Genomic DNA, 27,664 nt, shown 5'->3' on the forward strand with positions numbered 1-27,664 from the left:
AGTGCGATTGCGATTTGATTTGCGATTTAATTTTTTTATGTCAAGCTTCAGTTCAATATTCAGTGTGTAGTAATTTTAAAACATGACGCAGCATGAGATACCATCGATCAGTATTAACTGGTCTACGTTCTAATGCAAGGATGAGAATTTAAAGATGTGATGTGTCAAGTAAAATAAAGTAATAATGAAAACAATTATAATTATAATATTAATATATTATAATAATTATATTATAATTATTATTATAATAAAAATAGCGATCTTGCAGGTAACGCTTATTACCCTCCTAATAACACTAGAACCGCCTTTTCCCACGCCAATGAACAAACAAGAACTACTTCGGTGTGTGCAGCACCTGCGTGAAGTTGGCCCCCCATATGTTTCAGATTTCAACCAAACTGGTCTCAATCGTATGTGCCGCGTTTGTGCCGGATTGTGCCGTTAAAATTTTTGTTTGTGCTGTTTTAGTTTCTGAGATATAAATGTGTGTTTACATGGTGACGTCATCAGCGTGAAGTTGGCCCCCCATTTGCGTCAGATTTCCACCAGACCGATCGCAATCGTGTGTGCTGCGTTTGTGCTGGTTTGTGCCGTTAAAACTATCCTTTGTGCTGCTTTAGTTTCCGAGATATTAATGTTTGTTTACATGGTCACGTGACACCAGCGTGAAGTTAGCCCCCCATTTGTGTCTGATTTCCACCAAACCGATCGCAATCGTATGTACTGCGTTTGTGCTGGTTTGTGCCGGTAAAACTGTCCTTTGTGCTGCTTTAGTTTCTGAAATATTAATGTTTGAAATGTTGTCCCCCCTCCCATTTGCGTCTGATTTCGACCAAACCGATCGCAATAGTTTGTGCCGTTTAAAAGTTGTCTGTATTGCTATTTTTCTGAGTTATACCTCTTAGTTTATGCCTTTACGTGATCGCCGTATAGTGCTCAGGCTTGTGTTTCTCATGTTAACGGAAAGTGGAGCGTTTGATGACTACGCGACAAAGCTGCATGTAGACTTAGTCAGCCCCGCCAGCCAGATACCGCATTTTAGGATCATGCTAGATATTTTCACAAATGACCGCCAGTTACATACTGCCTCGTTACGTGCAGGCTTGACCCAGGTTATCATCTGTTCTACCAACTCATCACAACACAGTACGATTCATTGAGATGTAAAGATTCTTGGGAATGTGAAATTTGAGAGTGAAAAAGCAAAACAACAGTATGGAAAGTGGCTCTTGCGGTGTCAAAAGTGATTGTGTGCCATTTACAGTGGTAAAGCACATCACAGAACCCTAAATTATATGCAGACGTACATAGCATTTTGCTACAAGGTAGTGAACACCCCAGCACCAAACGCAACCAGTTAATGCTTAATACTGTACAACAATGTATAATAAACTCTTGTCATTTTGCCTGCACTGTGTATTGTGATGTCTTTACCTTCCCATGGACCCTCTTATTTCTTGCACATGGCGGTTAAATAAAAATTGTCCAATAATGAAGTTTTACTGTCTTTTTAAAAATATAGCAAAAATATGTATGTCTATGTATGAATACGTATGTATGTATGTGTGTGTATAGTTAATGAACAGGTATAGACCTCAAAAATATTAACGCCCGCGCCCCCCAATTTCTAAAATGGCATTGCTCATGTGAAAATACAGCGCCTACTTATTAACTCTATGGAGGGCACCAGGGGCCCCTTGCATGGGGGGGCATTTCTTCCCTCTTTGGAATAATTACCTTATAACTTCAGATATAAAAGTCACAGACACATGCCTGATACCTAAAATCAAAGTTGACCCCTTTACAATTGATTGCAGGAAGTTCAATAACGAAATGAATAACCTGTGTATAATTTATGGACATGCGAATATAACAAAAACAGCTGGAAAAATACAAAAACCTGTCTTTGTGTCTTGGATTTTTGTAAATATTTCAAAAACTACATGATGGAATAGGTCCAATTTTAAAAATCTGGTTCCCAAACTTGTTTTCTACATGTGTGCCCAATTTCATATCATTTGATGCAGCCCAACAGGTTTTACGGAGGAAAGAGCAAATGGTGCAACTGGGAGCCTTTCCTATCCAAAACCTAACCTAAACTAATCTGAAACTTATCCAAAATGGCAATAGTGTAACTAGCAGTGTTTTTTGGGGTAGCAACTTTCTTTCTAAATGCATTACCACTTATAGGTCATAAGTAACAATTTGTCACACATCATCACCACACATTTGTAGGAAAATCTATATTTTATTCACACGACTTGTGCCAAACTTATCCAAAACCTATCCAAAACCTATCCAAACTGGCCACAGTGTAACTAGCAGTGTTTTTTGGGGTAGCGTCTTTCTTTCTAAATGCATTACCACTTATGGGTCATAAGTAACATTTTGTCACACAAAATCACCACACATTTGTAGGAAAATCTATATTTTATTCACACGACTTGTGCCAAACCTATCCAAAACCTATCCAAAATGGCCGCAGTGTAACTAGCAGTGTTTTGGGATAGCGTCTTTCTTTCTAAATGCATTACCACTTATGGGTCATAAGAAACATTTTGTTTCTAACCCTAACCCTGCATAACTGTGCCCAAACAAAGCCCGACAAGTGCCCCGCATAACTGTGCCCAAACAAAGCCCGACAAGTGCCCCGCATAACTTTGCCCAAACAAAGCCCGACAAGTGCCCCGCATAACTTTGCCCAAACAAAGCTGACAAGTGCCCCGCATAACTTTGCCCAAACAAAGCCGACAAGTACTGTACATAACTTTGCTCAAACAAGGCCGACAAGTGCCCCGCATAACTTTGCCCAAACAAAGCCCCGCGTAACTTTGCCCAAGTGAAAGCCAAAAGCGCTGCATTACTTTGCACACTTCAAAGCTTGACAAAGGCGATGCGGAACTTTTCCCAATGTACCACAATACAAGTGTTACCAAAGCAAATGATAATTGTAATTTACTGAATCACGGAATTATAAAAATCTATAGAATAAAAGAGTAAACTGTAAATAAATGTACTTATGTCGAGCGTTGCATCCTCTCCGCGCAAAAAAGCGTCCTCCTCCATCGAATCAATGGATAAAAGCGACACTTTCTTCCCCCGAACCACTCTTCAAAATCATCTTCTGTGCTTTCTCAACAGTGAAAGTCATCCGAGCCATTTTTCTTCAGTCAAAAAAGTTGTTGTCCGAAAATAACTGGGTAAACTCACGGAGACTACGTGCGCAATGCGTAATCGAGACACTCCCACAAATACTGCACCTGCAGATAATAAGTTGCGCATTCATGTCCCCAGCGCGAAAAACAATGCCCAATCAGCACATCCCATACCATTTTGCAAACCTTAGACACACCTCTATTGGATGAAGCAAATGACACTGTAATTTGATGTTCATGTCAAAAGTTTATTATGGTGAAACATAACCATGGGCAAAGGTTCAGTGCGTAAAAAATAATGTGCTAGCAGGGAAGCAGAGCATATATCTGAAAAAATACTTGACAATGAAGGATTACAGTGATTGATTTATGTTACGAACGTCCATACGTCCAAATTTTCAATAACAAAAAAAAATGACGTTCAATAAAAGAACAAAATCAACCAAAAACGGCTTGTTACACTACAAAAAACCTTTCAGATAATATCTGTAGAAAGTTGCGCAATTTTTGTGCCATGGTTTTTTTGTAACAAGTAAAAATAAAATGACCATGGTAGCCATCTTTAAACGGGTCGAGTGTCAGGAAGTAAAATATAAGTGTTAATAAAATGAAAACTAAGCACTTCAAACTATTTCTTTCACGGCCAATAATTCATAAACCGTCACAGTATTAAGACAAAACACGTATTTTTCCATAAATATGACTGTAATGCTCTGAAATAGCTTGCTCACTCATCGCGGAAAAATGTCAGTCGGCATTCTGTACATTCGTCCAATGTTTATTATCTTCGGAGTTTTAGAAGAAAACCAATGAATAAAATGACAAAGTTACCCTCGTTTGAAAGCTTGATCTCTTATGTACATAAATCAATCACTGTAATCCTTCATTGTCAAGTATTTTTTCAGATATATGCTCTGCTTCCCTGCTAGCACATTATTTTTTACGCACTGAACCTTTGCCCATGGTTATGTTTCACCATAATAAACTTTTGACATGAACATCAAATTACAGTGTCATTTGCTTCATCCAATAGAGGTGTGTCTAAGGTTTGCAAAATGGTATGGGATGTGCTGATTGGGCATTGTTTTTCGCGCTGGGGACATGAATGCGCAACTTATTATCTGCAGGTGCAGTATTTGTGGGAGTGTCTCGATTACGCATTACGCACGTAGTCTCCGTGAGTTTACCCAGTTATTTTTGGACAACAACTTTTTTGACTGAAGAAAAATGGCTCGGATGACTTTCACTGTTGAGAAAGCACAGAAGATGATTTTGAAGAGTGGTTCGGGGGAAGAAAGTGTCGCTTTTATCCATTGATTCGATGGAGGAGGACGCTTTTTTGCGCGGAGAGGATGCAACGCTCGACATAAGTACATTTATTTACAGTTTACTCTTTTATTCTATAGATTTTTATAATTCCGTGATTCAGTAAATTACAATTAACATTTGCTTTGGTAACACTTGTATTGTGGTACATTGGGAAAAGTTCCGCATCGCCTTTGTCAAGCTTTGAAGTGTGCAAAGTAATGCAGCGCTTTTGGCTTTCACTTGGGCAAAGTTACGCGGGGCTTTGTTTGGGCAAAGTTATGCGGGGCACTTGTCGGCCTTGTTTGAGCAAAGTTATGTACAGTACTTGTCGGCTTTGTTTGGGCAACATTATGTACGGTACTTGTCGGCTTTGTTTGGGCAAAGTTATGCGGGGCACTTGTCAGCTTTGTTTGGGCAAAGTTATGCGGGGCACTTGTCGGGCTTTGTTTGGGCAAAGTTATGCGGGGCACTTGTCGGGCTTTGTTTGGGCACAGTTATGCGGGGCACTTGTCGGGCTTTGTTTGGGCACAGTTATGCAGGGTTAGGGTTAGAAACAAAATGTTTCTTATGACCCATAAGTGGTAATGCATTTAGAAAGAAAGACGCTATCCCAAAACACTGCTAGTTACACTGCGGCCATTTTGGATAGGTTTTGGATAGGTTTGGCACAAGTCGTGTGAATAAAATATAGATTTTCCTACAAATGTGTGGTGATTTTGTGTGACAAAATGTTACTTATGACCCATAAGTGGTAATGCATTTAGAAAGAAAGACGCTAACCCAAAAAACACTGCTAGTTACACTGTGGCCAGTTTGGATAGGTTTTGGATAGGTTTTGGATAAGTTTGGCACAAGTCGTGTGAATAAAATATAGATTTTCCTACAAATGTGTGGTGATGATGTGTGACAAATTGTTACTTATGACCTATAAGTGGTAATGCATTTAGAAAGAAAGTTGCTACCCCAAAAAACACTGCTAGTTACACTATTGCCATTTTGGATAAGTTTCAGATTAGTTTAGGTTAGGTTTTGGATAGGAAAGGCTTCCAGTTGCACCATTTGCTCTTTCCTCCGTAAAACCTGTTGGGCTGCATCAAATGATATGAAATTGGGCACACATGTAGAAAACAAGTTTGGGAACCAGATTTTTAAAATTGGACCTATTCCATCATGTAGTTTTTGAAATATTTACAAAAATCCAAGACACAAAGACAGATTTTGTATTTTTCCAGCTGTTTTTGTTATATTCGCATGTCCATAAATTATACACAGGTTATTCATTTCGTTATTGAACTTCCTACAATCAATTGTAAAGGGGTCAACTCTGATTTTAGGTATCAGGCATGTGTCTGTGACTTTTATATCTGAAGTTATAAGGTAATTATTCCAAAGAGGGAAGAAATGCCCCCCCATGCAAGGGGCCCCTGGTGCCCTCCATAGAGTTAAGGCATAAACTAAGAGGTATAACTCAGAAAAATAACAGTACAGACAACTTTTAAACGCACAAACTATTGAGACCGATTCGGAGGCAAATGGGGGGCAACTTAAAGACGGAGTCACGTGACCAAGTAATTAAGCAATATATCAGCACTGAAGCAGCACAAAGGACAGTTTTAATGGCACAAATTATTGCGATCGCTTTGGTCGAAATCAGACGCAAATGGGAGGGGGGTCAACCTTACAAACATTAATATCTCAGAAACTAAAGCAGTACAAAGGACAGTTTTACCGGCACAAACCAGCACAAACACAGTACATACGATTGCGATCGGTTTGGTGGAAATCAGACACAAATGGGGGGCTAACTTCACGCTGGTGTCACGTGACCATGTAAACAACATTAATATCTCGGAAACTAAAGCAGCACAAAGGACAGTTTTAATGGCACAAACCAGCACAAATGCAGTACATACGATTGCGATCGGTTTGGTGGAAATCAGACACAAATGGGGGGCTACACTCAAAAACCCGTAATGTTCATAACAGAGTGGCTGTTGTGTCCTGAAAACGTAACACTGGAAATTTTTAAACGTAGCATGCATTTTATAAAATGTTGAATAAATAGAAGTCGTTTATTAGTGATTTCATGTTGGTCCACTTTTTAACAACTGTATTTGTATTTTCTATACAAATCAATTAAGGTGAAACAAAAAATGTACGTGTTCATGGTTGCAAACTCTTTCAGACTCTCACGCAAGAAATCTTACGGCAAATCTATATTCCATTCTGAACTTAAAATTAGCTGCATCAAAAACGTTACAGCAGTTTGCAAACCCTGCAGACTATTTACAAGGTAATAAAACTTACATACATATAAATGTGTGTGCAGAACGGAGAACAGAAAATCTCACTCCATGCAGCTGACTAAAGTTGCCAACCCTGCATTTTTCGACTGAAGCAGCTTATCATTCCTTTGCTTTGTTACCCGGACAAATACAAAACGAATGATTAAACATTATATGCGTCTCTATTTGTATGTTTTCTAAATAAGACCGCGTGCCCATACCCAACTGTAATAGCGATTAAAGCGATCTATTCTTTTAGTATTTATGTTAAAGCAAGACTTTTATTTCTGTTCTGTTGGAAACACTTAAATTTAATAAGCACAAAAACATATGACATAAACACGACTGTATTGTGGGTTTTACGGCTTTTTTGAAGGTCACCGCTGCTGTGAGAATTACTGTCTCGTCGTTTTGATCGGTTAACTATAGGTACAGTCGAACTTCGTTACAACGTACCTCGGGGGACATTAAGAATTTGTACGTTATAACCATAGTACGTTGTAACCAAGTCCCTCAAAATGAATGATAGAACACAAAATGTATATAAAAAAACTTTTAGAAAACACCCCTCAAGTTGACACTATGACATACAGCTTGTGTAGTTTGAAGAATATAATAGGAACTATATTCTTCAAACTAGGTTAATATCAGTTACTCATAGACAGCCGACATAACGCAAAATCCACTGCCGGCTTATCGTTCAAATTGCCTTACTGTAACCTAATGTCAAACCGAAATTATGCTGTCTTTTGTTAAATTCTTTCACTATATGTCACACAATTACCCCAATAACCACACAGTTTCAGAACTTAGTTCGCGTCGGCAGTATAAGGCTGCCATGTATAATTCTGAATTATTTCCACCTTGTCGGTCAGCGAAATCCGTTTCCTTTTAGCAGGCATCTTGCTTGATATGCGGCAGCATGACACCATGCAAAACCAAGAAAAAACGGGGGCTGCATGCAAGGAGTCCGGCCGGCGTGGAATGCTTCGTGAGGATAGGTTCATACAGTTAGGCGTTGCTAAGCGATGTACTGTAGATGGCCGGCAACGGCCGATTCTGAATTGTGCGCGCGCTCGGAAGATGAGGCTGTACGTTGTAACAAAGGTCAGTTTGCCCATTTTCCTCTGAAAATCATACGTTATATCGAAGTTTACACTGTAAAGGTGTACGTTCTAAGCGATACCGGCAAATGGAATAATGCATTACGCGAATTCGGGACATCGAAATTTGAACATTGTATTGGTGTAAACGTTATAAACGGGGTACGTTGTAACGAGGTTCGACTGTAATACTAATGCTATTGCCTATTAACAAAAACCAAAGGTATGATACACTGAAGAATATTGCAACTGGTGTTTAAAAGGAGCTCGTCGGTTCTATTGATGATAGGACCTTTCTGAAACAATCTCGGACCATGAAATAGGAAGGCAATTCACTTATAGCTTAGTAGCGCAATCAGTATTTTTCCGCACCGCGAATGTTACATTTTCCTCGGGTTTCACGTGTTTGCTATTTGTGGGCCTATACGCCTTCTTGGGCCACTTCTGATTGGTGAGCTGGCACACGAGAAGCACGGCGCTTGTGGTTGGTGAGAATGACTGTCACACAGGGAGCACAGCATGAATTTGTAAAACTATTCTAACAGCAGTTTTAAACCCTGGGTCCGACGTGCTGTATAATGTATATCCTAAATCGCAATTTTTGCGACTTGCTAACCGCGTTGTTTCAAATCGCGATTTCGATTTGAAATCGATAAATCGTCCAGCCATAGTTAAATGTGTAATCACATGCCACTGCAGACATCAAGATGTCAGAATCTTTTAAGCACTTGTCCTTATTCTTATTAATGCACAATTTGAGGTGCAGTTTGTATTGGTATATAGAATTTGTAGTTTGCATTTGATTCATGTGACGTGTGTGCATGTCTTTATATTGTTTGATTACAGTATTTTACAAACCGGATTCCAAAAAAGTTGGGACACTAAACAAATTGTGAATAAAAACTGAATGCAATGATGTGGAGATGGCAAACGTCAATATTTTATTCAGAATAGAACATAAATCATGGAACAAAAGTTTAAACTGAGAAAATGTATCATTTTAAGGGAAAAATATGGTGATTCAAAATTTCACGGTGTCAACAAATCCCAAAAAAGTTGGGACAAGGCCATTTTCACCACTGTGTGGCATCTCCCCTTCTTCTTACAACACTCAACAGACGTCTGGGGACAGAGGAGACCAGTTTCTCAAGTTTAGAAATAGGAATGCTCTCCCATTCTTGTCTAATACAGGCCTCTAACTGTTCAATCGTCTTGGTCCTCTTTGTGATGCGCCAAATGTTCTCAATAGGTGAAAGATCTGGACTGCAGACTGGCCATTTCAGTACCCGGATCCTTCTCCTACGCAGCCATGATGTTGTGATTGATGCAGAATGTGGTCTGGCATTATCTTGTTGAAAATTGCAGGGTCTTCCCTGAAAGAGATGACGTCTGGATGGGAGCATATGTTGTTCTAGAACCTTTTTCTGCATTGATGGTGCCTTTCCAGACATGCAAGCTGCCCATGCCACACGCACTCATGCAACCCCATACCATCAGAGATGCAGGCTTCTGAACTGAGAGTTGATAACAACGTGGGTTGTCCTTGTCCTCTTTGGTCTGGATGACATGGCGTCCCACATTTCCAAGAAGAACTTCGAATCGTGACTCGTCTGACCACAGAACAGTCTTCCATTTTGCCACACTCCATTTTAAATGATCCCTGGCCCAGTGAAAATGCCTGAGCTTGTGGATCTTGCTTAGAAATGGCTTCTTCTTTGCACTGTAGAGTTTCAGCTGGCAACGGCGGATGGCACGGTGGATTGTGTTCACTGACAATGGTTTCTGGAAGTATTCCTGAGCCCATTCTGTGATTTCCTTTACAGTAGCATTCCTGTTTGTGGTGCAGTGTCGTTTAAGGGCCCGGAGATCACGGGCATCCAGTATGGTTTTACGCCCTTGACCCTTACGCACAGAGATTGTTCTTCGGATGATGTTTTGCACAGTTGATGATGATAACTGCAAAGTCTTTGCAATTTTTCGCTGGGTAACACCTTTCTGATATTGCTCCACTATCTTTCTGTGCAACATTGTGGGAATTGGTGATCCTCTACTCATCTTGGCTTCTGAGAGACACTGCCACTCTGAGAAGCTCTTTTTATACCCAATCATGTTGCCAATTGACCTAATTAGTGTTAATTGTGTTGTGTTTAATGCAATTATAATGTGTACTGTGTTACCGGAAGTACATGTGTAAGAAGGGATCTTCCGGTTGATGAAGTGCGCGGGTTAGTTCTCCTACGTGGTTTCCCGCTCCGCATGTACTGCTGCTTACGTGCGTGAACTTTAGTAAAGTTATAAGGTTACTCCTGTTTCCTGCTCCTTAATTTGACACCAGCCATCACAACAAATTGGCGACGAGGATTTAGATTTTTTTTCTCTTTTCTTTGCTCTTCCACGCTTGTGGAGATGGCAGTGTCTAATGTGCCTTTTCCAAGTTTTTTCCTCCCCTGCCCCGGTGAGCCGGCGGTGCCTTTCACTACGTGGCTGCGGATTTTCAACAATTACTTACTGGTGATCGATGCTACTGGAGATGCTTGGCCTGACGCCCGGAGGAGAGCAGTTTTACTTCACTGCCTCGGTACGGAGGGACAAAGGATTTTCTATGCCTTGCCTAATACAGGTAGTACATATGAGTCGGCGGTGGACGCGCTCATTGCATACTTCGCGCCCAAAGTTAATGTGGTGGCTGAACGCCATGCCTTCCGCAAAAGGTCTCAGGCAACTACTGAGTCAGTTTTACAGTATGTAGCTGCCCTGCGTGAACTTGTTGCTACGTGCGACTTCGGTGATCGCTCGGAAGAAATGATCCGTGACCAATTAATTGAACATTTATGCAGCGCACGCATTCGGGAAAGACTGTTGTTGGAAGTGGACTTAACGCTGGACAAAGCCGTAACTATTGCAACACAAATTGAATCTGCTACGGATCATGCCAAATCGATTGCAAATGTACATATTGCCCCAGTACAGGCTGTGCAGCGCGCGTCTACTGTGCCTACCGGTTACGAGCCAAAGGGTAACCTACCGCTGCGAGGTAATGTCTCTGTGCATTCTGCTACAAGGAAATGCTTTCGATGTGGTTCAGAAGGACATTTAGCAAATGCAACGACTTGCCCTGCCGTGTCAGTAACTTGCAGACGTTGTAAAAAGGTTGGGCACTTCGCTAAAGTGTGTCGCTCTACTCAGTCTGATTGTATTAGGATGAATTCGCGGACGATTACGTCACCCACGTGACATAGAAGTAACTTTACTATAATATTCTGGAAAGTTGTAATAGTTGATTAATTCCGATCGCCTGTGGACTGATCGTCCTGAAATTCAGATTAATCGTCCATGATTCACCCCAAATGTCACTACACTGCACGAACAAGTTATTTACCGATCCCCTGTAAAACCTAATTTTGCCGTAAATAACTTGGGCTCATAAAAGAAGCCAGGATGCTTATCTTGGTTTCGGGAGATAGGGTGGGGGGTCGGTATACAGCACCCTATATTGCCTTTAGGGGGGAACAGGGAGGCGTTGCGCAAAGACACCTGGCGCCAGGACGCCCATTGTATTGTATTATCGCAAGCAGAATCACTCGGACTAAAGGGGGAATTGGAGCACCATATATTGCCTGGGGGGAAGGGGTGAGCCTGGCCAGCTTACCCCCTGCCCACACGCAACTCTAAATTTAGTATAAAGGAAGGGGGGGAACCCAGTACTGACCGGAGTTCAGCCGTGGGATAGAGCGCGCATCGCCCGGCACTTTCTCGGAACTCACGTGTTGGTCTCCTGCCAGGACTGAAAGGGCTCCCCAGTCCATGTGTGAAGGTGGGTGATGATAGCACGTCCGAGTGTAAATAGCTTTGCAACTGCTTCTGCTTTCCATTGATTGTTGCGAGTAAATTATCGCCGCTTGTGATATTTCGTAACTTTCTATGTTTCCTTGCTTCTTTTATGTATTATTGCTTCTTTTCTATATATATTCAAACCTTTCCACCTAATGTTATTAGCTATAAGATATATATATTTTGATATCCGTTGTAGTACGAGTTATTTTGCATTGCCTTCAATATGATAGCTCAGTATTGGTGTTAATGTGAGATCATTTTGTATTACTTATTAAAGTGTATTTGAGTGAACCTAAGCGTGCCTGTTTGTTCCTTCAAGAGCCCTATATCCCTCTCTCATCCATTTTAAGACATTTTGGCGTAGTCGGCAGGATCTGAGGGGAAAAAGATATAGGACTAAGGAACAAACATGTTTAGGAGAAAGATAGCAGCGCCCGAGCCTGAAGTGCTCCCTGAGTGGGATGAGACGCAGTTTGCTGCGTTAGCCCAGGAGATAAGGAAAGGTGGAGGGCCTGTTGATTCCTGGACTGCTGCGTTGAGAAAAGCCGAGCCTGAGCAAGTATTGTCTTGCCTTAAAAAGGTTCCGGTTGTAAAGGATCCTGTGCGTGCTCTACAGAGACGCCTATGGATCGTGTTGGCTGCATACAGAATGCAGTATGAGCGCGCAGACCAGACTGAAAGGGAGAAAGAGGGACAAATGAGAGAATTGACTGAGGCATTAGGTCGGATGACCCTGGCACAGGGTCAGGTGGATATTTTACATCAACGCCTGCAACAAGTAACGGGGGTTGCAGAGCGGGCTGCGATGCAAGTAGCAAAAGCCAATGCTAGGAAAAAACGGACACCATGTCCGCGAAAAATTAGAGCATTTGTTGCTACTGCAACAGCAGCTAATTGGGATCCCGAGCGATGGGATGGCAATATCTGGGACTCAGATGATGAGGATATTGATATTTACAACCCAGATAAAGTCGCGGGTCCTGATCGGGGATCTCTTATGGATCCCCCTCCGTTAACAACTTCTGCACTCCCTATTTCACGGAGAAGGGAAGTGCAAGATCCTTCTGGCCGGAGACCACGGCAGTCTGAGCTACTTGTGGAGGATTTCACACAGAAGGAGATTAGCGATATACGGGAGCGGATGAAGCAGCGACCAGGAGAACCATTAGATAAATGGTTGGTCAGGCTGTATGATCAGGGTGCGGCACAGATATCCATAGATCATATGGATTGTCACCATTTTTGTGATTTAAGCACCGACGCTGTAGTGCGGTCTCAATGTCGGGAGCACAGGCAGCCACCAATAGATGGGAGAAGCAGTGACACTACTCTCCTAGCCCTTATGGGAACCGGGGTGAACCAGCGATACCCCGATGAAAGCAGCTGGCCGGAAAAATCGGGCCAGTGGCAAACATTGTCAGAAGCGATCGCTAGAATGCGAGAGTTGTCTATGAGGGCGGGTGTGTATACCGGGCATGTTGATGCACTGGACGATTTGTCCTTAACAATACTGACCCGGAATGCTCTCATAAAAACAGCACCCGCTCAGTACAAGGCAGCAGTGATGTCATTGTTGTTGAATATGGTAGGGGAAAGAATAGGAGATGTGGTGTTCAGATTGAGAGAATTGTGAGATCTAGGAGAGTGGGATAAGTCTAACCATGATGGTGATTACACCTGGGACCCAGGAGTGGGATGGACAATTTAAAATTTCGAGGTATGGTGACAGAGCGACCGGTATTGGTGGGGAAGGTGAAGATGCAACCTTTCCCCAGTCCATACTGTACCTCTCGCAAACAAAGTAGTGAGATTGAAGCAGCACCGGATTGGTGGAGCGTAAGAAGCATGGGTTTTAAAATGGAAATGGTATGTAAATGACAAGGGCTATGAGTAAGTGGCGGATGTTGTAGAGAAAGGGGAAGAGATTGTGATATTGACGGTGTTGGTGGAGTCCCCTATATCGTGGGGGGTGAAGAATAGAAACAGCATGTGTGTTGTACGGATGGGGCGGCTAAGTATGTCGATGGTAAGCGAAAGTGGAAAGCTGCGGCATGTAATCTATGTACGCAGCAGATGTTGGAAATGACAGGTGAAGGTAAAAGCAGCCAATGGGCTGATTTGTGAGTAATGGTTTTGGAAGCAGGAAGGGATGAGTGATTGCTATGTTTATACTGATTCCTGGTGAGTAGTGAATGGTATGGCTGTTCGGATGCCTGCGTGGAAAAATCTGAATTAGAGAATTAGGACCAAGGAGGTTTGGGGTAAGAAATTATAGGAGCGAATCTGAAAAACAAGTAAAAAGAATAAAAACACAGGTATGTGGGTTCAACAACAACAAGACAACCCACCGAAACCTGCAGAAGTGATAGCTGTGGGACAAAACAACACTGTGGTCGTTATGGAGCCAAGCGCCGAAGGTGGCGACATGTCCCAGCTAATGAATGTTATCTAGGAGAAAACTAATGTGCATGTGAGTTCTTTCCTTATGTGTGAAGGATGACGCAATGGCTCTGGTGATGGGCGTGGCCGACGCTGCTGACGACCTTCGGCTATGCTGCAGTCCCAGGGACCGAGTGGGAGCAGACTTCTACTTTCAGGATCGGATGGAAAGACAGCGCGACGGAGCGGCAGCAAGACATCTTCACCTGACCAGCAAACCAATCATGCTTCGTCGTTGAACTGACTCCTGTGAACCCAAACGAGATGTACGTCTGTAGAGGATGCCACAATGGGAAAGAACATTCCCATCCTTGCGTCTGCCGGAGTGCCCCTCAAGTGGGTGTAGGAGTGTGACCTAACTCAGTGGAGGAATCGGACTGAATGCACTATGACTATGTAAAACACCAGAATTCAACTAAATAATGTGTATTAAGTGTTAATCACATTTAATTCTAATGGAAAATATTCTGGAATATTGATTCCAGTATGAGATTACATCTGAAGCCTGAAAAAACTCAGTGTAACGAGACTTTGTGTACTGGCCAATGGTAAATGTATAGTGTAACTACTCCCCAAACTTTATGTAGGTTCCATGTGCTGCCTGTAATAGCTGGACGGGCATATAGGACTTTAAAAGGAAGGGAGAATGACTAGATACCTATACTAACAAAACGTATAATATACGAGATAGAGGATATGTATGCGCTACGAATACGTTATGCTATTGGCTGTGTGGAACACCTGTTTATGTATTTATACCCGCAGGTTATATGATCACATTTCTGCACGGGTTATACATTGGTGAATCATGGCCGAGGGACCGAATGTATTAGGATGAATTCGCGGACGATTACGTCACCCACGTGACATAGAAGTAACTTTACTATAATATTCTGTAAAGTTGTAATAGTTGATTAATTCCGATCGCCTGTGGACTGATCGTCCTGAAATTCAGATTAATCGTCCATGATTCACCCCAAATGTCACTACACTGCACGAACAAGTTATTTACCGATCCCCTGTAAAACCTAATTTTGCCGTAAATAACTTGGGCTCATAAAAGAAGCCAGGATGCTTATCTTGGTTTCGGGAGATAGGGTGGGGGGTCGGTATACAGCACCCTATATTGCCTTTAGGGGGGAACAGGGAGGCGTTGCGCAAAGACACCTGGCGCCAGGACGCCCATTGTATTGTATTATCGCAAGCAGAATCACTCGGACTAAAGGGGGAATTGGAGCACCATATATTGCCTGGGGGGAAGGGGTGAGCCTGGCCAGCTTACCCCCTGCCCACACGCAACTCTAAATTTAGTATAAAGGAAGGGGGGGAACCCAGTACTGACCGGAGTTCAGCCGTGGGATAGAGCGCGCATCGCCCGGCACTTTCTCGGAACTCACGTGTTGGTCTCCTGCCAGGACTGAAAGGGCTCCCCAGTCCATGTGTGAAGGTGGGTGATGATAGCACGTCCGAGTGTAAATAGCTTTGCAACTGCTTCTGCTTTCCATTGATTGTTGCGAGTAAATTATCGCCGCTTGTGATATTTCGTAACTTTCTATGTTTCCTTGCTTCTTTTATGTATTATTGCTTCTTTTCTATATATATTCAAACCTTTCCACCTAATGTTATTAGCTATAAGATATATATATTTTGATATCCGTTGTAGTACGAGTTATTTTGCATTGCCTTCAATATGATAGCTCAGTATTGGTGTTAATGTGAGATCATTTTGTATTACTTATTAAAGTGTATTTGAGTGAACCTAAGCGTGCCTGTTTGTTCCTTCGAGAGCCCTATATCCCTCTCTCATCCATTTTAAGACACTGATGCACGTGAAGTGCATGAAATTCAACTGCCTGAATTTACGGTGCTTTACACAGAATTCCCGGAGAACATGCCCAGTACAATTATCTGCCCTGTCACGATTTCGGTGCCAGATTGCCAGTCCTGTGTTGTGGACTTGGTTGTTGACACGGGCTCATCAGTTTCCATTCTGCCTCACAGCATTTACTCACGTAGATTCAGTAACGCTCCATTGACTCCACCTGCAGCCAGGTTGGTGACGTACTCCAAAGCTCACATTCCTGTTCTTGGTTGTTTGTCCGCGACTGTTTCTCTGCGTGACCGTGCGGTCCCTGTGACGTTCTTTATAGTACAGAATGGAACGCCTCTCTTAGGAAGAGATTTAATGTCAGGACTACAGGTGTGCATAGCCGATAATAAAGTTCTCTGCCCTGGGCTCAGTACTGCTTTAAACTCTGCTGCTCCTGTGCTAGAATGTGCTATTACGTCACGCCCTGCTGTCGGTTGCGTGAAGAATTTCATTCACCGTGTGAAAGTTGATAGGACTGTGCTGCCAGTACGCCAAAAACTGCGTCGCCTGCCATTTTCAGTCAGAAATTCTGTCTCGGAGGAATTAATGCACTTACAGACTGCGGGTATTATTGAACGAATTGATGCATCTGCTTGGGTATCACCGATTGTGGTTGTGCAGAAGAAATCGGGAAAAATTCGTTTGTGTGTCGATCTGCGGGAACCTAATAAAGCGGTTATTGTCGATTCCTTCCCCTTGCCTCATATGGATGAACTATTGTCTGCTCTCAGGGGATCTACTGTGTTTTCCACTATTGATCTGACCAGTGCTTACCATCAGGTACCTTTGCATGAGGACAGTCGGGACCTGACGGCTTTCATTACCCATGAGGGGCTTTTCCGGTTTCGCCGTGTCCCTTATGGATTGGCATCTGCACCTGCTGCTTTCCAAAAGATGATGTCCATTGTTCTTGCTAACGTGCCTGGAGTGGAATATTACCTGGATGACGTCATTGTTCATGGGAGGGATATGGCTGCTCATGATAGAGCTTTGGATGCTGTTCTACATAGATTACACTCTGCTGGTCTTCAGTTAAATGAGGAGAAATGTCATCTTCGACGGCTCAGTTTACCTTTCTTGGGTCACATTATTTCGGCAGAGGGTCTGTTGCCTGATAAGGGACGGATACAAGCGATTGTCGATGCTCCTGCGCCTACTGACGCTTCCACCTTGCGCTCTTTCCTTGGCTTACTCTCCTGGTATTCCAAATTCCTGCCTAATCACGCCACTGTGGTGGAGTCCATGCGCGCCTGCTTACGTCAACAGGGGCATACATTCCAGTGGACTGATGCAGCACAGGAAAGTTTCGAGAAGGTAAAGCGTATGCTATTAGTTAGTCCTGCCTTGGCTCTCTTTGACCCTACTCTGCTTACTGTCGTCTCTACGGATGCCTCAGACTACGGCCTGGGTGCCGTACTGTCACAAGTCGGGCTTGACGGTGTTGAACGTACTGTGGCGTTTGCATCACGGACACTGTCCACCACGGAACGTAAATATGCTACAGTGGAGAAGGAAGCACTTGCTTGTGTGTGGGCGGTTGAGAGATGGCGTACTTGCCTGTGGGGCCATCGTTTCACTTTGCGGACGGATCACCAAGCACTCACGACACTGTTGACAACAAAAGGTGTTGGTCGTGCGGGTCTGCGCGTCGTAAGATGGTCTGCACGTCTGCTGTCATTCACCTATGATGTGGTGTACTGTCCAGGTGCTCAAAATGCTCCCGCTGACTGCTTGTCTCGCTTGCCCTTACCTGTTACTTCACTGCCTGACGCTTCGTCTGCTCCTGATGACATTGACACAGAGGTAGTTGCTCTTCTTTCTTCTGTTTCGGATGCTCTGTCGGTTTCTGACTTCACATCTGCTTGTACTGCTTGCCCGGAACTGTCCAAGCTTCGTGTCCAGCTGGCGCGTGGCTGGCCTCAGTCATCGAAGGGTTTAGATACTGCTCTGTTGCCATACTACAGACTTCGTCATGAACTCTCTGTTAACCCCTTGGAACCGGCGATCCCGCCGGCGGGATCTGACAGAAATTTCGCAAAACCGTTTAAATAACTCCGCGAGTTTTTGTCATATACACATTTTAAAAATACTCTCAGAAACCTTGGACGGTCTACTTTTCAAATATATATAGGTAGAAACTAAATATATTTTTACAGCTTCGTGATACGAATTGAAAGAACAAGAGTGACTGACTTAAGCGTCTGCGTCTCGAAGCGGCTCTGATCGCCCACCCACTTGCAAATCGCGCTATTCGCATGATAATAACATGATAATCCGACAGTTAGTATTGGGTAAAGAAATATGTGAATACGCCCATTGTGACCGAAATAAACAAGAGCACATGTCTGGGTAGTGTTTACACTGATCGGCTACAGTATAGCACACGGATACGTCTCTGCCGCTGAAGCTTTGCGCCAGTGTTGCCACTTTCAGCAGCGAAGCTCATACCTGTGTTCATAGCTCAGTGGGCTAAGCCTGTGTGCCTGCAATCACGTGGTCGCCGATTCAAACGCAGCGTATTTAGAACGTGAATAGCGATCTTCCGCTGAGAGCGGTCCTAAACGCTCCCGACGCAAGTAAAACCAAGAAAGGTGACACGATTTGCTTTTTTGCCTATTTAACCTAATTTTAAAAACTTTAATACTTCTGACAATGGAAGTTTTGAAAAGAAGACAGATAACGGATTTAGTCAGTGTTTTTTTCATGATTCTACATAATGATTTCAGCGAGATATAAACTGAAATACACGAGAAAGATACGCGGTCGATGATGCCCTCGTCCCCAGAGCGTCAATAATAGTCACTGCATCATATTTATCGCTTTCTATATTTATATAGTCACAGTTTTTCATTTTTCATTCCATCTATCAATAAACTGTGAAAGGGATTTTATTGTTGCTACTTTTCTTGCGTTTCAAACTGCCTTTCCAAAGTGATGGGTGTGGGGTGCAGTGACATTCCAGACTGATGGGCCATTGACAGTATGCAAACTACTACAGGTGTGAGGACACCTATCTCATCAATATTCATTGTGAAGACCACTGACTTTGAGAAAAAGAGTGTCACTCCAAAGTTCTAACACTTTAGTAATCAAACCATATAAAATTTCTGAATGTCACTTTCACCTATGTGTAGCCAACCCCTGTGTCTATAAGCTTCAGAGCTCAAAAGTCTTACCTAGAAATGTCTATAATGTGATTTTTTACAATTTCTCAGCATGACTGAAAATAGGTTTTTGAAAAGTATATGTTTAAAGTTGATTTTAACAAAAAATAGAATAATAACATTCTAAGAGGTCTCAGATTATTGGTGCTGAGTTTGTGCTGAATAAAAGCAAATGTATCACTTTGGGATAAATGTTTTTTAGATAGGTGAAATATTTTAAAATGTCAAGGCATGTCAGACTACCTCGAAAGTGGAAAAAAGGCCTCAGGGCCCAGGGGGTTAAGGATGATCTGGTGTTTCGTGGCTCCCGCCTAGTTGTACCTCTTGCTCTTCGTTCTAGACTCGTGTCCATAGCGCATGAAAGTCACCAAGGTCTGGTGAGGACAAAACAACGCCTTCGCGACCTTTATTGGTGGCCGAAAATGGATGACCTTGTCCACTGTACTATCAGCAGCTGTTATGTGTGCCAACTGAGTGATAAATCAGCTCAGCCACATCCTGCTCCTCTACAACCTGTTCAGTTGCCTGATGGGCCCTGGCAGAAGGTGGCTGTGGATATTGTTGGACCTTTCGAAACTGCTGCGCCTGATTGCAGGTATGCGATTACTATGACTGACTACTACAGTAAATGGCCAGAGGTTGCCTTTACCCCCAATATTACGACTGCTTCAGTTATTGCCTTTTTGTCGTCTGCATTCAGTCGTCATGGCAACCCGCTGAGCATTGTAACTGACAATGGTGTCCAGTTTGTTTCTGCCCCTTTTGCTGCCTTCCTGCGGGAACGACAAATACGTCACCATAGGTCTTCTCTCTACTACCCTGCTGCGAATGGAGCTGTTGAACGATTCAACCGCGTCCTCAAACAGACCATTCAATTGGCAATTCAGCAACATCAGCCCTGGAAAACTGCTGTGACAGACTTTTTACATGTCTATCGTGCTACGCCCCATGCTACAACTGGTACTTCGCCGTTTGAACTTCTTCATGGACGGCCGATGCGTACTAAGCTGTCAATGCTGCCACCTGCCCCACCCTCCACACAGACTCATGTGGCTGTTCGTGATCGTGTCAGCCGGGCCCAGCAGAAGATGGCGGAATACGCTGATGCTGCACGGCGTGCACGTATCCCTCGCTTTCGGGAAGGGGACAGGGTTCGAGTGAAAACTTCCCTGCATGTTCCCAAAGGCCATAGGAGATTCTCAGATCCTTTGACAATAGACAGAAAACTGGGTGATGGAACATACATACTGAGTGATGGAAAAACATGGAATGCCTCACACCTCACTTTATTTACAGGCTCCACCCCTACGCTTCCAGTGGAAAATAGTACCACAGACTGCATACAAACTACCAGGCCTAAAAGAGTTGCACACAAGCCAAGTTGGCTGAAGGACTATGTAACTTAATGGAAGAAGTTCATATTTTACATTTCCACTGTTGTATCCTATTACTAATAAGTGTTACAACTGTTTGGAGACTTACATTATTGTAACAGTGATGCTGAACAGAACTTGCTAATTGTTATTATTTTGCATTGGTGTGAAAATTGCATTAGTGGTAACTGTTACATACTGTTACATACTGTACATACTTATGACCCATAGTGTAACTAGCAGTGTTTTGGGATAGCATCTTTCTTTCTAAATGCATTACCACTTATGGGTCATAAGAAACATTTTGTTTCTAACCCTAACCCTGCATAACTGTGTCCAAACAAAGCCCGACAAGTGCCCCGCATAACTGTGCCCAAACAAAGCCCGACAAGTGCCCCGCATAACTGTGCCCAAACAAAGCCCGACAAGTGTCCCGCATAACTTTGCCCAAACAAAGCCGACAAGTGCCCCGCATAACTTTGCCCAAACAAAGCCGACAAGTACCGTACATAATGTTGCCCAAACAAAGCCGACAAGTACTGTACATAACTTTGCTCAAACAAGGCCGACAAGTGCCCCGCATAACTTTGCCCAAACAAAGCCCCGCGTAACTTTGCCCAAGTGAAAGCCAAAAGCGCTGCATTACTTTGCACACTTCAAAGCTTGACAAAGGCGATGCGGAACTTTTCCCAATGTACCACAATACAAGTGTTACCAAAGCAAATGTTAATTGTAATTTGCTGAATCACGGAATTATAAAAATCTATAGAATAAAAGAGTAAAATGTAAACTGTAAATAAATGTACTTATGTCGAGCGTTGCATCCTCTCCGCGCAAAAAAGCGTCCTCCTCCATCAAATCAATGGATAAAAGCGACACTTTCTTCCCCCGAACCACTCTTCAAAATCATCTTCTGTGCTTTCTCAACAGTGAAAGTCATCCGAGCCATTTTTCTTCAGTCAAAAAAGACTGTTTTTCTTTTAAAAAGATTTAAAAGAGTTAAATAAAGAGTATGGATTCCCACCGGAATCCCCGCTCTAAACGCACACACAATCAGAACGATATAACCAAGGACTGGAGTACTCACAGTACCGGCGATGGAGGTAGAAAGGGCTTGGATCATTTCGCAATGACTGAGCGGCGAGAGAATGAAATGTTCCACTATTTATCTTCCGGGCGATCACCTACTTCCGGGTCCTAGTGGCGATCGCCTGACCGGTGCGCATGACAGTACCCCCCCCTCCAGGACCGGCACCAGACGGCCCAGGCAGGGAGGACACCCGAAGATGGAAATCCCGCACCAAGGAAGGATCAAGGATGAACCGGGCCGGGACCCACGAGCGGTCCTCGGGACCGTAACCTTCCCAATCAACAAGGTACTGAGTACCGCGGCCCCGAGGACGCGCATTGAGGATCCGGCGCACAGTGTAAGCGGGACCACCGTCAATGATATGGGGCAGAGGGGGTGCGGGGGACCACGGAACCATAGGGGAAGTGACAAAGGGCTTGAGCTGAGAAATGTGAAAAACTGGATGAACTCGAAGAGTCACAGGCAGCTGGAGACGATAGGTGACAGGATTAAGCCGGTGGGTGATGCGGTACGGCCCAATGAAACCGGAGGTGAGTTTTCGTGAGTCGGTGTGGAGGCGAAGATTCTGAGTGGAGAGCCAAACCTTGTCACCTATATGGAACAATCGTCCCGGTGGGTGCCGACGGCGATGTTGAGCAGTATAATAACGATTAGCCTTTTTGATGGCTGAATGGGCCTGCATCCAGAGCTTTCGGCATCGATGGACCAACTGTTGGCCCGATGATACATCAACCTCCGGCTCTTGATAGTCGAACATCGGAGGTTGGAAACCATTGCATACCTCGAATGGACTGAGACCAGTTGCAGAAGAAGTGTGAAGGTTATGGGAAAGTTCAGCCCAGATGAGGTAGCGTGCCCAGGAGCACTGCCTATCCGCAACAAAGCATCTCAGGTAGCGCTCCAGTTGTTGGTTGGTCCGCTCCGTCTGACCGTTGGTTTGGGGGTGATAACCAGAAGACAGACTGCAAGTGGAGTTGATCAGACGGCAGAAGGCCTTCCAGAACCTGGCAGTGAACTGAGGCCCTCTGTCCGAGATGATGTCCCTGGGGAACCCATGCAAGCGGACTACATGCTCTAAAATCAGCTCAGCTGTAGTTTTAGCCGATGTGAGTCCGGCCAGGGCAACCAAGTGCACAGCCTTGGAGAAGCGATCAACGATAGTGAGAATCGCATTTTTCCCTTCTGATTCCGGCAGGCCAGTGATAAAGTCCAGGGCGATGTGTGACCAGGGCCGACGGGGAACCGGGAGAGGATGAAGTCCACCCGGAGATGGTTGGTTGTTTGTTTTGGCCCTGGCACACACCAGACAGGCCTGGACGAATTCTCGGACGTCGTGAGCCATGGCAGACCACCAGAAGACGCGTTGGAGGTACTGCAGAGTTCTTCTGGTACCGGGGTGGCCTGCCAGAGCAGAGGAGTGAGCCCAAGAAAGGACATCCGGCCGGATGGACGTGGGGACATAGAGTCGGCCGGGTGGTGAACCTGCCGGAGCGGGCTCCATGGTCTGTGCTTGGCGTACCCTAGTTTCCAGGTCCCACTGGAGAGGTCTGATGATTCAAGCGGTGGGTACAACAGGCGCGGGGTCCACCCGGGGAGCATCGGCCTCATGCTGGCAGGAGAGTGCGTCAGCCTTGGTGTTCTTGGACCCTGGGCGGTATGAGATGTGAAAGTTGAACTGTTCAAAGAACAGGGCCCATCGCGCCTGCCGAGGGTTGAGTTGTTTGATGTGTTGGATGGTGATGAGGTTCTGGTGGTCCGTCCAGACCGTGAATGGTTCACTGCCTCCATGGAGCCAGTGACGTCATTCCTCCAGGGCCCACTTGATGGCCAGCAGTTCACGGTCCCCTACCCCGTATCGCTGCTGAGTGGGGTTGAATTTCCTGGAAAAAAAACTACATGGGTGTAGTTTCTGGTCCGGACCTCGCTGGGAGAGGACTGTTCCGACGCCCACGTCTGAGGCGTCCACCTCCACAACGAAGGGTTTGGTGGAATCCGGGTGAAGGAGAATAGGAGCAGTAGTAAAAAGGAGACATAGTCTCTGAAATGCATTGATGGCATCCGGAGTGAGGCTATAAGGATGGGGAGAAGGACAGGTCAGGGCGGTGAGAGGTGCTGCAACTGTACTGAAGCCCCGAATAAAGCGTGATAGAAATTGGCAAACCCCAGAAAACACTGTAGCTGCTTAAGCGTCCTGGGTAGGGGCCAATGACGCACAGCTTCCAGCTTCTGGGGGTCCATGGCCACACCCTGGGGTGAGATGACAAAGCCCAGGAACGTGGTGGAGCGCTGGTGGAAAGCGCATTTCTCCAACTTACAGTACAGTTGATGGGCGAGCAATCTCCTGAGGACCGCCCTGACATGTTGGATGTGCTCTTCCAGGGTGTGAGAGTAGATGAGGATGTCGTCAAGGTAGATGAATGCCCAACGGTCTAGCGTGTCCCGCAGCACATCGTTAATGAATTGTTGAAAGGCAGCGGGAGCATTGCACAGACCAAAGGGCATCACCAGACTCTCATAGTGACCAGTGGGAGTGATAAAAGCCGTCTTCCACTCATCGCCCTCCCTGATGCGCACCAAGTTGTAGGCGCTCCGGAGGTCCAACTTGGTGAAGTGGGTGGCACCGGATAGGGCATCCAGGGCGGTGTTGGTCAGTGGAAGTGGGTGACGGTTCTTAACGGTGATGTTGTTGAGCCCCCGATAGTCGACGCAGGGTCGGAGACCACCATCCTTCTTCTTCACAAAGAAGAATCCCGCGGCAGCGGGCGAGGAAGAGGGCTTGATGGTACCCTGATGGAGAGCGTCGGCAACGTACTCCTCCATCGCCTTGGTCTCTGTGGGGGAAAGAGAGAAAAGTCTGCCGTGGGGAGGCACGCGCCCGGCAGGAGGTCAATGGCTAGGTCATAGGGCCGGTGAGGAGGTAGTTTCACGGCCCGTTTCCTGCAAAAGACCTCCGCCAGGTCATGGTATGGCTGGGGGATGGCCTCTGGGTCGACATCGGGGGCCTCGGGCTCCCTGGAGCACGCCCCAGCCGTTGCCTGTAGGCATAGTTCAGAGCAGGTCGACCCCCACTGAAGAATCCGTTGTTGGGTCCAGGTGATGAGGGGATCGTGCTGAAGAAGCCATGGGTGCCCTAGGATGATGGGGGCTGAGAGGATGGATGTGACCAGGAACTGGATGCGTTCGTGGTGGTGGCCGACGCTGAGGGAGATGAATTGAGTCTGGTGGGTGATGGGACTGGTGGTAAGGGGCCGACCGTCCACCACAGTGATCGGAACCGGCTGGGGTAACGCCTCCAGCTCCACCCCCAGTTGTTTGGCATAGGTTTGGTCAATAAAGTTCCCTGCGGCCCCTGAATCAATGAAAGCCGAGGTCTTGACCCATTTGTGGCCAAACTGGAGGTGTACCTGAACCGTGAGGCGGGAAACGGCCGCATTAGTGGAGAAAAGGGATAAGGGACCCGGTGAGCTCTTCTCAGGACTCACTGGGTCTGACCATTTCCCGGACGGAGATGGCAGATGGCGCGGTGGTGCTTGGGAGAGGCACGGTAGGCACAAAGGCCTTCCCTATAACGCCTATCCCTCTCCACAGTGGTCAGGGAGGCGCGCCCTAACTGCATGGGTTCCCCTGCTCCCGAGTGGTCCACAGGTCGAGGTGGAGAGACAGCACCAGCCGATGTTGGAGAGTATGCTGGCAGATGAAACGAGGTGGGCAGCAGGGTACGGGGAGTTGGCCTCGGACGCGAGCTCATCCGTTGGTCGATACGGAGGGCCAGTTGAATAAGACCCTCCAAAGTGGTGGGGAGCTCCCGTCCGGCAAGCTCATCCTGGATACAGGGAGCCAACCCCTCATAATAGGCTGTTCGGAGAGCGGAATCACCCCAGGTGGTTTGCACTGCGAGGGTACGGAAATCCGCTGTGTAACGGCTTACGGACGAGCCTCCTTGCCGCAGATGGTACAGCCTCGAATCGGTCTCCACTTGACCGATTCGAATCGGTCTATACATGACCAATATATGTATAACTGAGGTTGATGTGATACTAAGCCTAGCTAAACTCAAAATAAATAAATCGCAGGGGCCTGATGGCATCTTACCTATAGTCTTGAAAGAGATGAGGGATATTATTAGCCAACCTTTGACTTTAATATTCCAGAAATCGTTATCTGCCGGTGTGGTACCATCAGATTGGAAGCATGCTAATATAACACCCATATTCAAAAAAGGGGATAGAAGTAATCCAGCAAACTATAGGCCAATCAGTTTAACTAGCATTACTGGAAAAATAATGGAAGCTATAATTCAAGTGAAAATGGTAGATTACCTAGATGCAAATAACATTATAAAGGATAGCCAACATGGATTTAGGAGAGGTAGATCCTGCTTAACGAATCTGCTTGAATTCTTTGAGGAAGCTACAAGTGAAATTGATCACAAAAAGGCCTATGATGTGATTTACTTAGATTTGATGTTGTCCCCCACAAACGGCTCTTGTTAAAGCTTAAAGCTGCAGGAATTTTAGGAACTGTGGCAGCTTGGATCAAAAACTGGCTAACTGATAGGAAGCAGCGAGTAGTTATTAGAGGCACTATGTCACAGTGGGCCTCCGTTTATAGTGGGGTACCGCAGGGTTCAATTTTAGGACCACTATTGTTCCTAATTTACATTAATGATATTGACACGAATACATACAGTAAACTGGTTAAATTTGCAGACGACACTAAGGTGGGCGGGGTAGCAGATACTAATCTAGCAGCAGAGAGGCTTCAACGGGATCTGGATTTAATTAGCGAATGGGCTGATACTTGGCAGATGAAATTTAACACAGATAAATGTAAGGTAATCCATGCAGGGAGCAGAAATATACAGTACAGATATTTTATGGGTTCCACTGAAATAAAGGTAGCTGATTACGAGAAAGATCTCGGTATGTATGTTGATGCTTCCATGTCCCACTCTCGCCAATGTGGGGAAGCAATAAAAAAGGCGAACAGAATGTTGGGTTATATCTCTAGGTGTGTGGAGTTTAAGTCAAGGGAGGTGATGTTACACTTATATAATTCCTTGGTAAGACCCCACCTAGAATACTGTGTGCAGGTTTGGTCACCACACCTCAAGAAGGACATTGCTGCCTTAGAAAAGGTGCAACGAAGAGCTACGAGAATGATTCCTGGTCTTAGAGGAATGTCTTACGAGGAGAGGTTAGCGGAACTGAATCTGTTCAGCCTTGAGCAAAGGAGACTAAGGGGGGATATGATTCAGGTCTATAAGATTCTAACGGGTCTGGATGCTGTTCAGCCAAATGACTATTTCAATATTAGTCGTGGCCATAAGTGGAAATTAGCGGGAGAACATTTTAAAACAAATTTGAGGAAGCACTTCTTTACACAGCGTGTAGTCAGAGTATGGAATAGTCTTCCTGCTATTGTAGTGGAAGCTAAAACCATGGGTTCCTTTAAATCAGAGCTGGATAAGATTTTAACAACTCTGAGCTATTAGCTAAGTTCTCCCCAAACGAGCTTGATGGGCTGAATGGCCTCCTCTCGTTTGTAAATTTCTTATGTTCTTATGTTCTTATGTCCACCTCACTATCCGGATGACAAAATGTAGCGCGGAGTTGGTGAGTGAATTCGGGGTAAGAGTGGCCTATGTCGGATCCGGAACGAATTATGGCTGTGGCCCACTCTGCTGCCTGCCCAGTAAGAAGGGAGACGAGAAGTGCAATGCACTGCCGATCTGTGGAGTATCTGGCGGGTTGGAACTCAAGCACCAGATCTAGCGCAGTGAGAAATACATCGCACGTCCCATCTACCCCATTCCATTTATCAGGTAGTGAAATGTGGGACTCCAAGGCAGGGGAGGAGAGACGGACCGCCGCTCGCCAGCCAGCTCCCGAACAGCTTCGCGGAGACTCGCGACCTCCTGCCGCAGCGCCTCCACCTCGCCGCGGGACGCGGCTTGGCTTTGAGCGCTTTGGCGCAAGTCCACGACCTCACGCTGGAGCTGATCGATCAGCACTGACTGGTTTGCGACGGCGTCACAGATGGC

General features: G+C 45.2%; 1 protein-coding gene across 4 annotated transcripts in view; it reads right to left on the reverse strand.

Moving 5' to 3' along the window:
* Window positions 1-27,664, reverse strand: part of LOC111835305 (cadherin-11-like) — an 89,323-nt gene that overhangs the window by 16,615 nt on the left and 45,044 nt on the right. The window lies entirely within an intron of this gene.

This window comes from Paramormyrops kingsleyae, chromosome 13 (assembly GCF_048594095.1).
Source record: "Paramormyrops kingsleyae isolate MSU_618 chromosome 13, PKINGS_0.4, whole genome shotgun sequence".
NCBI classification, from domain to species: domain Eukaryota; kingdom Metazoa; phylum Chordata; class Actinopteri; order Osteoglossiformes; family Mormyridae; genus Paramormyrops; species Paramormyrops kingsleyae.